Source organism: Stegodyphus dumicola, chromosome 7, assembly GCF_044657685.1.
Source record: "Stegodyphus dumicola isolate Sdum_Otavi_A_Nest chromosome 7, ASM4465768v1".
Classification (NCBI taxonomy): Eukaryota; Metazoa; Arthropoda; class Arachnida; order Araneae; family Eresidae; genus Stegodyphus; species Stegodyphus dumicola.
Genome location: NC_140774.1, coordinates 62,754,082 through 62,767,369, shown reverse-complemented (window position 1 = coordinate 62,767,369; position 13,288 = coordinate 62,754,082). Strand labels below are relative to the sequence as shown.

At 30.7% G+C, this 13,288-nt stretch overlaps 1 protein-coding gene across 1 annotated transcript in view; it reads left to right on the top strand.

Moving 5' to 3' along the window:
• The first annotated feature begins 211 nt into the window (after window positions 1–211).
• Window positions 212–13,288, top strand: part of LOC118180050 (metal-response element-binding transcription factor 2-like) — a 74,916-nt gene continuing 61,839 nt past the window's right edge. The window contains exon 1 of the mRNA XM_085820339.1: window positions 212–501. The gene's annotated coding sequence lies outside the window, so the exon portion shown is untranslated. The remainder of the gene's footprint in view (window positions 502–13,288) is intronic.

The window sequence follows — 13,288 nt, the reverse complement described above, 5'->3', positions numbered from 1 at the left end:
ATTTCAGTTTATTACAAACGAATGCAAAATTTGAAAGTGTATTTTGTGCATTTAAACAACACATGCAGTGTGTAAATTATTTCAAACTGCAAAGACCAGAATATTCAGTTTCTTTTTTAATTCTTTTTTATCCCCCCCTCCATTTTTTGAGTTCAGAAACTAAACAACTAAACGCTTGACTGGAAGTATTTGCCCTTGTAACTGTGACTGCAAGTTTTATCGAAGTAGGCGGTTAGTTTAAATAGATAATGTACAAAAAATGTACCGCCAAATTTATCATAAAAGGCGATTAGTTGTTTAATATAAGTATATGGAATAACACATTAGTCACAGTCTGCTCTAATGTCGTGATTATTTCACTTATTTTTACATATTACGCTTTTAAATTCGCTAAAGAAGCAAAGGCCGCGAAGGTTCAACGTGTACGGCTGATAATGCTTTATTATAATCTATGAAAATTTTTAACATCGTTCTGTGATGTATATTTTTTATTTGTGCCAGGTAAGTAGAAGTGTTTTAACTAGTTCAAAGCCAATTATATAATCGTAAAATATTTTGACAACCGTAATTAAAGAACTTTTTTGTAATTTAAACATTCAGAATATTATTAATGGTTTCGCGAAACAAATACTTCAGATTATATTAGGTTAAAAACGTGTCACTTGAAGATGGAATATAAACTATCAGTCTGTCTTACAGAAGATTTCTGATGTGTTATATAGTTTGTGTATTGTTAATACTGTAGGCATTTTGTAAAATAATAACACATTTCTGTTAAATACGTGCCTATTTATTAGGCCATATTTTGCTGAGTCATCGCAAATATTTGCAGTCGTAATATAGCCTTTGTATTTTAGTTGAGAGATGAAAGTCGTAGATCATGCGTTTAATGTTAAAAAATATTCTAATGTTATTAATAATTTCCCCTCCCCCTTCCCCTGTTTAGTAACAAAGACTACAGTTCAAATTGTCTTTAAAATCTTTAATTTAAAGAGTGGAAGTAATCTGCTGTTCTTTTCTCTGCCTTCTTGTCCTTGTATATTTCATACCAAAAAAAACATTAAAGTTTATCTTAAGTTATTACATTTTCTTAATCTTGTTGAAGATATATAGAGCAGATAAAAGAAATAGATGTTTGTTGATTCAAAGATTAAATAAATATATAAAAAGTATTTCTCATGTATATTAGCTTTGAAATTTTGTCCATGCTAGTGAAAATGTTTGGCTAGAATATTTTTAACTAGATTCACTTTAAAGAATTTGGTTTAATAAATCTGAATATTAAATCTCAAAGGAAATCTGGTGTTATATTATTTTGCTATAACTTTTAAAAATTGGATCAAGTTTTAATTATTTTTTCCTCTAATTTTTCTGTATGATAAAATATTTAAGTTAAAAAAAAAAACACTTAATAATGATTTTAGTGTTTAATTATTAAAATTACTAAATTTAAATTAATACTAAAAATGCATTCTGTTGACATTATTTTCCTTCTCTATATATACATGTATTCATGCAGGGAAATTACAGAAATTTATTTTTATTGTCTTTTATTATTTTTAACTGAGTTAATTTTAAATTAATTTAGTAAACAGGCTGGTACATTGCCATTTTCAAGATATTCTTTATGTATAATAAGAATATAAGCAAGTTTCAGTTAAAAAGTCTATTTAGACATCTAGCCAATTAATGAAATCCACAATCAACTAAACAAACATGTTAAATTGAAAATAGTTTTTTTTTTTTTTTTTTTTTTCATTTTATACATTAGTTAATTTGGATATGGCAAAGCACACAAGGGTTGTCTGCCTAAAAAGAGGCATGGATTATGAAGGACTTAGTAAAGGGAACTGGCTTGTATTCATGTTTCGCCTGAGAAAAACCATTTAAGCCAACAATGCAGCCATCCCATTCACCTAGGATCAAACCCAAGTCAAATTCTCTTCTTCAGCAGTCTTAATGACTTGGCTGCTGGTGGGGGGATTTTAAATTAATATTTTTCTTTATTATAAGGTAACATTTGGTGTTAAGAGATTTTGACTTTTTAGGATGAATATCCAGATGTTAAATGTTCCCTATGTAAGTGTTAGTACTAGTGATATTGTGTTTTTATCTGTAATTTTGAACATTTTGATCTCAAACTTGTCAGTTTTGTGATTTTTATAATCAGGGCCTGAATGATTGATAATTTGTAGCTAAGGTTATAGTTTTTGTTATGTAAATACTTGACCAAATATGAACTTAATACAGTTCATAGACTGTCTTTCTAAATGTTTCTAAGTATGCCTTTATGTTATAGCATTAAGTAAAACCGTAGTAATTATTCGAAGATAATTGAATTTTTTTTTTTTTTGGTTTTACTTAATACTATTTATGAAAATTGCGATAGTATTATGATTATGCAATATTATTTATGATTTTTTTTAAACTGCTGTACAGTCTGTCTATCATAAGAAAAGCTATCGCCAGTTAGTCTGTAGCTGTCTGCTTCTGTAGAAACCAGCTTTGAAACATTTTCTGTAGGGGTGTCCACAAATGATAAATTCTTTTCCCCTCTGCCAACAGTTGCCAAAAACAAAATAATAGTAAAGCAACCCTTGGTTCACCCCTGTTTGAAATATACTAGCCCTGTTGCTATAGCGACCACCGCCCACGAGACCCTGTGGCAGGAGCTGTTCTCTTAGACAGACAGTACTGATAATTCATTTTTAAAATTAAATCACTGACTGTTAAAAGGACATGTCAGAGTAATGGAACTACTCTGATATGCGCCCTCAAGTCGCCAAACATTTTTGGCGAGAAACTCTGCGCTGCCATATAACTATCTAAATGTTTTGTCTACATTTTGAACTTTAAGCCTAAAATGTCTCCAAAAACGCGGTTTTCGCACATGCAAAAACCACGTTTGAACATACAATTTAAGCTAAAAATCCAAAACAAAAACAAAAAATTTAGATAGCAAAAATGTAAAGTTTCTAACCAAAAATATGTGACAAGAATCCGTGTACACAGCGATATGTTTTAACTTAAAAAAACATCTACAAATTGCACAATTTAGACGCTATGCACTAATCAACAAAATAAATTAAAATAACTAAAATAAATTTTAAACAATTCCAAAAAAAAAAAAAAACAATAACGACAGAAATTCATACTAAAAAAAACAATGAATATAACATTAAACAAAATAAGAACAAGAATAAAATAAAACTCACCATGAATTAATGCTTTTTAGAACAGCACAAATACCAATTTCATACCACTACGTAATCACTATCGTATTTATATGACAGCCAGGCACACTATCCAGAAAATTCATAGGATGGTTCACAAATAAACAAAATCGCAAATAATCACAAATCCCTACTTCTATCATGCATAGCCACTAAAAATAATCTCCCAGAGCTTCTTTCCACACCTCCAAATACCCACTGCCCCTCAACAGGATGGCCACGATGATATTTCCTTTTGTCAAACTTCAATTCAACAAGTTCCACCATTTTATCTTCGCGAGCTCCAGCGTAAGATTTTTCAACGTCAATAGGGTTACCATACCACACGCAATCGTGCCAAAAACCAGCGCAGAACACTTATCGCCACATTTGGTGAAATCAGGGCGTATATCAGAGTTGTACCAGAGTAATATATCTGTTTTAAATTATAATTGTTTTAAGAATAAAGCTACTACTATGTAATCATGTACTACTACTGTTATGAGGCAGCCTGACTTAAATGAGCTGCCAAACACATATATATATACATGCTTTAAATTTAATATTAAGTACAATTTTAATTTTCTTTAAACTTAAACATACTAAAATATCAATATATTGAACTAAATATTTCCCTATCAGCTGACTGAATAGTGATTATTCAGCCAAAACTAAATATTCATTACGTCACTAATGTTTATTGATGCAAACTAAATTTCCTACTCTTTTCTTAGTTATCTAGGACTTAATTTCACATTAAATCTAGTACATATAGAAGAGTTAAGTTCAAAATTTGTGTTCACAGGGATTAATGATCATTTTGATTAAAAATTGCTGATGTGATAATTTGTGGAAACCGTGTCTATATATATTTCAAAATTTCTGATTGGTAAGCATGTAAAATATATGTACCAAGAGGAAATTATTTTGGTTAGTCTATATGTTAGGGTATCCTTTGGATTATTGCCAAGTTGCTGTTTCATTTATGGTAACCTGAGTAGTTGAATGTTGTAGAAACCTTATTATGACGTGATTGGTTTTAATGCATGATTGCAGTGATTTGACTAATAGAAAAGTATTTGTAATGTCTTATTTATGTATTGGATGGTAGTTAGGAAGTATGTTGCTTATTTTGTACTATACACCATAAAATGCCTGCTGGTGATATAATTAACCTGAGGTTTCTGTACATTTTGGAGTGCCTGTAAAAGAAAACATTGATTGACCGGTGTGTAAATGAAGATTTAAATGGCTTCGTGCATCTCTCAGTAAATTACGCATTAAATTACAATTTAAGGATTTGGAAACCGGAGCTCATATCAACGCTATGGAAGTTATTTGGGATGTAATGAAAAGGGATTTTTGAAAGAAATGGTACCGACAGTCTGGAAGTACAGAGGATATTTTTCGTTTTTACTTTTGTGAATTTATGTGGTGACAGCAGTATGCGGATTCTAGTTTAGGTAATTTTAAATAGTTTTTGGATGCTGTTACAGAAGTCTGTGTGTCACACATACCGAGGAAACAGACATTTTAAAATAAGTTGATAGTTCCTTTTTGTATTACGTAGATTAGATAACATGTATTTCCATTCTTATGCTATTTTCTTGTTTGATTTAAAATGCAGTTTATTGGAATTATACATTTTTTGTTTTAATTATGTTTTGGATGCTATTTTACTGGGGAGAGCGTTAGACATAAACAGGAATGGTGCCAATTTTCGCCAAGGGGTACCCTGAAATTTATAAGTAAAAATAATAGTACTGAAACTGTTAAATCCTTTGAAATATGTAATATATTCTATTTTTAAGCATGCTTAAGTATATTAATATGTACTGTGCCTTAGATTTAAGCTGTCCCTTTAGAAATAGCATACTTAGCATATTTTGGTTGATCTTTGGATTATGGTAACTTGGCGATTTTTTGGCGACTAACTCTGCTACAGCAACCCTCTATTTTTTTTTTCGCTGCCATTTTGTTTTCATGAAGTAAAGACTTGTTTCTTTTCTTTTTATTTACTCAACACTTTTTCCAACAATCTACTAGCCAAATTACACTTATGCTAGAAATTTTATGTAACAAAACTGCTTAATCATGACAAATATTAACTGCAAAATTGGGGAAAAGTGCACAATCGCAAACTCCTTGCGCGTTTTTCAGAATAGCACATACACATAAACCATTTACACGTCGACTTATTTTTACTTAAAAAAACATCCCAGAATTGCACAAAAATGGCATTGCACACACTCTTAACTTTATCCATCTACACTGCTATTTTCTCATAAATTAAAAAAATTTGCACGAAAATGCAAAAAAATTCTGGGAATCTTTAAACTTGGTATAAAGCACATATATGAAATTACCTGATCGCGTAAAAGTATATACCCTTTCCAAGGATGAACATTTCCACGTTATAAAATAAATAAAAGGTTGATCTTTGGATTATGGTAACTTGGCGATTTTTTGGCGAAAATTTGCCGACCAACTCTGCTACAGCAACCTTCTATTTTTTTTTTTCCGCCGCCATTTTGTCTTCACGAAGTAAAGACATGTTTCTTTTCTTTTTATTTACTCAAAACATTTTCCAACAATCTACTAGCCAAATTACACTTATGCTAGAAATTTTATGTAACAAAACTGCTTAATCATGACAAATATTCACTGCAAAATTGGGAAAAAGTGCACAATAGCAAACTCCTTGCGTGTTTTTCAGAATAACACATACTCATAAACCATGTACACATCGACTTATTTTTACTTAAAAAAACATTCCAGAATTGCACAAAAATGGCATTGCGCACACTCTTCACTATATCCATGTACCCTGCTTTTTTCTCATAAATTAGAAAAATTTCACGAAAATACATGATAATTTTCTGAATCTTTAAACCCGGTAAAAAGAACATATATGAAATTACCTGATCGCGAAAAAGTATATACACTTTCCAAATATGAACATTTCCACGTATAAAATATCCAAAAACTTTTACCTCTAAATTATCTATTATATTATAAATGTCACCAACGAATTCAAACCGCAAACATTACAAATACTTAGTGTCAAATATTTAAATTATTTCCATGCACGTTTACTTCAACTTAAACATATACCAAATTCCTACAAACATAAAATTCACAAAATAACTATCATTTAATTAAAATATCACTAAACCATGTACATGTCGACTTATTTTTACTTAAAAAAACATCCCAGAATTGCACAAAAATGGCATTGCGCACAGTCTTCACTATATCCATGTACACTGCTTTTTTTCTCATAGATTAGAAAAATTTCACGAAAATGCATGACAATTGTTTGAATCTTTAAACCCGGTAAAAAGAACATATATGAAATTATCTGATCGCGAAAAAGTATATACCCTTTCCAAATATGAACATTTCCACGTATAAAATAAATAAAATATCCAAAAACTTTTACCTCTACATTATCTATTATATTACAAACGTCACCAACTAATTCATACCGCAAACATTACAAATGGTTACAAATACTTAGTGTCAAATATTTAAATTATTTCCATGCACATTTACTTTCACTCTAACGTATACCAAATTCTACAAACATATAATTCACAAAATAACTATCATTTAATTAAAATATAATTAAATTCAAAAACACTACTTAAAATATAAATAAGCACATACATTAAATTAATAAAATTTAGCTTACAATCTTAATTACTTGAAACTAAATCATTGCTAATAACGATTTTCCAATAATACCAAATTACTTTACTTCCACCTTACATTTAGAACAAAGCATAAAAATAATATCCTCAAATAATTACAAATACTAACTTACCTAATCTTCAGAATCTTGCTTACATGGTGGATACACTTTTATTATTGATTCAATAAAATTATTGAACGATTTTTTCTGCGAATTTTTCCTCCACACTTCCTCCGCTAAATAAAAAGCAAAATTCTCCTTATCACAATGTTGTTCCATGTTCCACTTTATGCTGCGATCAGCACGTAAGATTACGTGCCCTCTATTGTATTGGTATGTGCACCTGTTTCCAGATCTTTAAAATAATATTAGACAGCGCCATACAATCCGAAAATTATTCAACACTACTTCACACAACACACGATGAAGCTTAATACAAAATAATATATTGCCACAGATATTTCCCCCCTCCCCTTTTCCGATTAAAGAACTGTAATTCATCCATTAATATCACATGACATATCTCATGATCTCTCATTTCCCTCAAAATAATGCGTAATCAGAACTGAGTACTGCTCACATTATTACCAAAGTCCTAGTTAGTAACCTTTATCGCCTCCAAAATGTTGCCAAACTACCAGTTACCATATTCCAAAGATCAGCCCCATATTAATTTATTTACTCCTTACATTTAGAACAAAGCATAAAAATAATATCCTCAAAAAATTAAAAATACTAACTTACCTAATCTTCTACAGAATCTTGAGTGCATGGCGGATCACAAAATGTCCATTTTCACCAGATTTCTTTCACCGCCATTCAAACTTATGTGTAATATCCTTCCTTTCACACAATCTCATTTCATATCCACATGTTGGACATTCATACTTATCTGCAATTAAGCAATTATTTTCAATTACACATAAACGCAATAAAAATTTCGGATTTACTTTACATAAGGCCATGGGATCCAAATATTAAAAAACACTGTTTCACAGAACATAGAATGAAACTAATGCTGTACAGCAGATATTTTTACAAATTTACCCCCTTTTCCGATAAAAGAACAGTGATTCGTCCATTAATGTCACATGACATATCTCATGATCTCTCATTTCCCTCACACAAAATAATGTGTAATCGGAACAGTACTCACATTATTCCCAAAGTCCTAGGTAGTAACCTTTATCGCCTCCAAAATGTCGCCAAACTACCTGTTACCATATTCCAAAGATCAGCCAAATAAAATATCCAAAACTTTTACATCTAAATTATCTATTATATTATAAACGTCACCAACCAATTCATACTGCAAACATTACAAATGGTTACAAATACTTAGTGTCAAATATTTAAATTATTTCCATACACGTTTAACAATTTAAATTATTTCCATACACTTCAACTGAAATCTATACCAAATTCATACAAACATAAAATTCACAAAATAACTATCATTTAATTAAAATATCACTAAACCATGTACACGTCGACTTATTTTTACTTAAAAAAACATCCCGGAATTGCACAAAAATGGCATTGCGCACACTCTTCACTATATCCACGTACACTGCTTTTTTCTCATAAATTAGAAAAATTTCACGAAAATGCATGAAAATTTTGTGAATCTTTAAATCCGGTAAAAAGAACATATATGAAATTACCTGATCGCAAAAAGTATATACCCTTTCCAAAGATGAACATTTCCACGTATAAAATAAATAAAATATCCAAAAACTTTTACCTCTAAATTATCTATTATATTATAAACGTCACCAAAGAATTCATACCGCAAACATTACAAATGGTTACAAATACTTAGTGTCAAATATTTAAATTACTTCCATGCACGTTTACTTCAACTGAAACGTATACCAAATTCCTACAAACATAAAATTCACAAAATAACTGTCATTTAATTAAAATATCACTAAACCATGTACATGTCGACTTATTTTTACTTAAAAAGACATCCCAGAATTGCACAAAAATGGCATTGCGCACACTCTTCGCTATATCCATGTACACTGTTTTTTTCTCATAAATTAGAAAAATTTCACGAAAATGCATGAAAATACTCAAGTGTATTCCAAAATACTACAAACATATAACTCACAAAATCACGATCATTAAATTAAAATATAATTAAATTAAAAAACACTACTTAAAATATAAATAAGCACATACATTAAATTAATAAAAATTAGATTGCAATCCTAATTACTTTAAATTAAATCATTGCTAATAACAATTTTCCAATAATATCATATTAATTTATTTACTCCTTGCATTTAGAACAATGCATAAAAATAATATCCTCAAATGATTAAAAATACTAACTTACCTAATCTTCAGAATCTTCATTACGTGGCACGCACACTTCCACTATTTCACACAACACACAATGAAGCTTAATACAAAAGAATATAGTACTACAGTTTTCCAAATTCCCCCCCTTTTTCGATTAAAGAACTGTAATTTGTCCATTAATGTCACATGACATATCTCATGATCTCTCATTTCCCTCACACCAAATAATGCGTAATGGGAACTGAGTACTCCTCACATTATTACCAAAGTCCTAGGTAGTAACCTTTATTGCCTCCAAAATGTCGCCAAACTAACAGTTACCATATTCCAAAGATCAGCCCATATTTTCTCTCTACCAGTTTTCAGGAAGTAAAATTAGTAGAAAAAAGGGGGGAATGCATGAATAAATATGATATATTTAATTCTTATCTTCTTGCATTATTTTTATTTATTGTTTGTTTTGTAAATCTGAATGCAATTTTATATGACCAAAATGCAAAATACTTGCTGTCATTTACCAGTTAAGTATACATATTTTAAAAACTTCTAGAATTCTGATTTTGCATTTATGAAATTGCATCTTGCAGTTTTAATTTTGCAATTTTTTGTTATTTGGAAGCTAATTGCACAAATTATATATATATAATCAGGATGCATATATATATGCATCTTGGTTGTTATGAAAAAAAGGATACTGTATCAGGTAAAAAGAGATACAAAATGAAATAAATGAGAATAATTCTACCTGTGACTATAACTATTTATAAAATATCGTATCTAAATTGATTAACTTGGTATTTTTTAATTTTTTTCATGAGGATTTAAATGTACAGGAAGCCTGCTATAATGACCACATCTAAGAATTACCAAAATTTCTGGTAACGTAATAAAAATTCAGTATTAATGATTATAATGTTACTTTCTAAGAATGCAGCTGAACTCTGGTAATTTAACCCATATTTAAAATTCTGGCAGTTTAATTGGCTTCAAGGGTGTTTTTCCTCATGTATAACATGAGTACAAGACTTTTTCTTAGAAAGTCCTCCATGAAGACATCTTCTCCTTGGGCTGATAGTCCTAATGTGCGTGTTCTAATCCAATCAACCCAATTGAGATTATCAAATATGTATTAAGACAATTATCAAAATATCTGGTTTTTCTAACAAAGTGAAATATTATATGTTTGTAATGAATCAGAGCTACATTTATAATTCCCACTATAATGGCAAAATGTTTTTTCTGAAAAATAGTAGTAATTCCTTTTCAAATCATTAATTTTATCCTTTCTCGTTGGGGTCTAATTTACATTAGTTCAGCAGTTATATAGCATTCTTTAAATGATTCTTCACATTTTAAAATTATTTATAGTAGTTTTTAATCTTATCTTTGTTACAAATATATTTTATATTTGTGATTATATTTCCCATTATATTTTTGCAACCTGTGTGGCAACACTTTTTTTTTTTTTTTTTACTTTTTTCTTTCTGGCACCAATTGCAGCAATTGTCACTATAGTTTCTTTACCATGTATATTTTTACCATGTTCTTTCTATGTGCTTAATAAATATGTGTTAATACAGATGACTGTTTTTTACTTTTGTCTCCATTACCTTTAGACTCTAACAGTCCATGGGCCTAGGTTGCTCTAACTGTGCAGAAAAAAAATTTAGAAGCAAAGTAGATATAAAAGTTAGCGGCAGTTTTTAAACCTAACATGGCAGTTTTTAAGCTTTGTGTAAGTCCGCAGATTAGTTTGAAAAAATTAGAGCTGCAAAGATATCAGTTAAGCCATTATGCTTAAAAATGGATGCTTAAAAAGTGATTGGCCTATTTGGAAATGTAGAATTAAGTTCATATTAAGTTATCAAGAAGACGCTTTAAAAGTCGTGGAAGGAAAATTAAAAAAGCCAGTAGAGGCATTATGAAGCTGCCACCGAAGAGGTACAGAGATAACATGAAGGTTTTTAATAAACTGAATAATTGTGCTATGATGGTTCTTACAAATTCTATGACTGAAGATACTTTACTAAATGTAATGAAATTTGATGGCACAAGAGAAATTTGTCTTGACCTTTGCAAAATATTCAAAGATTTGTCCAATAAACTACTTTACAACATATGTTTACAGTTCTTCAAATTCATTTGGGCAGATGATGGTATAGCAGCTCATTTATCAAAATTGAAACATTTATGGAATGAACTGAACAGTTGAAAATAAGGAAGAAAGCAGACTCCCAGAGAAATTTGTTAAATATTGGTTAATCTTCTTATCGTACTTTCAAATCAAGTTGGTTACTTCTTAGTGATGAAAAGAAAACTCTAGATGAATTAACCACACAATTGTGCACCCATGAAAAAGAAAAGGTATAAATTTTGTAGAACATTGATAGCAAATTTGAAATTTGAGTAGAAATCTGACTCTAACAAGAAAAACAACAAGTGTAATTATTGCCAACAACGAGTGTAATTACACTGGGTCAGAATGTGCAAGAAGTGGATAGCTCATGGAAAAGCACCAAAACCTAGTCTACATACAGGGCCAAATAAAGCAAATGAGAATAATGTTGCTGCTAATAGGACACTCTTAGCTGTAGATGAGGCACTATTTTCTGCTGAAACCAAACAAAAAAATTGGGTAATTGAATATAGAAACTCGAAACACGCCGTCAGTAAGTCACTACTTTACAGACTGAAAAATTTGAACTTCCCCATAGCATCAGTGTATCAAATTTAAAGTCATTACCAGCGACTAGAAAAGACACTGTTAACCCTTTCGCAACTGCATGTTGCTGAACTGAAAACCCTCTGCAGACGGGTGGGTCATATATGCATCAGTCCCAAATGTCGCTAGCAGCTGAGTGATACATTGGTGCAGCACACTGTCTCCAAGGTGAGTTGTGCTAAGCGGCATGCCGACTCTTAAGAGGATTAGCTGCTGATGCATATATAAACCTGTCCTGAAAGGGTTGAGGTAATGACCACTGTAAATGGAATGAATCAAATCTGAAATCTTGAAAATGTCCCACAAATAAGTAAATATCTATTTTCTGTGTTAGCAGCTCAAGACAGAAACTTGAACAGTGTGTTTGAATCAACATTTAAGGACTACTATTTTAAAATACGGTGAATAATTCGATGGCGAAATAGTTCTGCAGGGTGCAAGAAATTCTAGCGGGGGTCTCTTCTAAGACATAATGAAGGTCTTAGTTTCTGAAACTCACACTGACATAAATGTGACTGAGAATAATGAAACAACTCTTCAACCTTATCATGAATGATGGGATCACCAAGATGAAAGGCATGTAAAGGCAATTCTCGAGAAAGATTTGAATATGAAGATTAAGTCTGATATGAAATTATGTGAAGTCTGCACATATAGAAAGAAAGCACACCGTTTAAAGTTTGGCGACAGAAAAGAAGTTACAAAAGGTGGAGAATTGTTCTCAACAGATATTTGTGGGCCATTTGATGAATCATTTAAGGTATGTCGATACTTCACAATCTTCAGAGATGCTTACCAAGTTTCGATACTGTTTTTTTTCTTAAAATGCAAATCAGAAGTAAAAGGCATGCTTGAAAATTCCATAATTCATTCTAAGAACTTAGGGCATAAAGTTAAATGAATCTTCACTGGCAATGGTGGAGAGTTTGATAACCAAGCACTTCGAAAGGTCTTGAACAAGCATGGAATCATCCTCTGTCACTATGTATCAAATTGACAATTCCCTACCCCAATTTTTTAAAATTTTTTTCTTAAGTGCTGTTTTTAAATACTTATTGCAGGAAATTGGGGGAGAACATTTTATCATCATACCAGTCTGAGGTCAAACAGTTCTCTCTCTGAGATCATCTGAAGGAAAATTTTCCTTTGATTAAAAACCTCTTATCTGTGGGTTAACCTTTTGACTGTCATCAACAATCTCAGTTTTCATTCCAGTTACACACCACAGTGGGCTCAAACGAATATGCATTACAGATTTATGACTGGCAGATATTGTGCTTATTTGGAAAGAAAGAATTGCTTAATCTCGTAACCAAGGCTCAGACTCAAAAATAAAAAAAGTAAAACTGT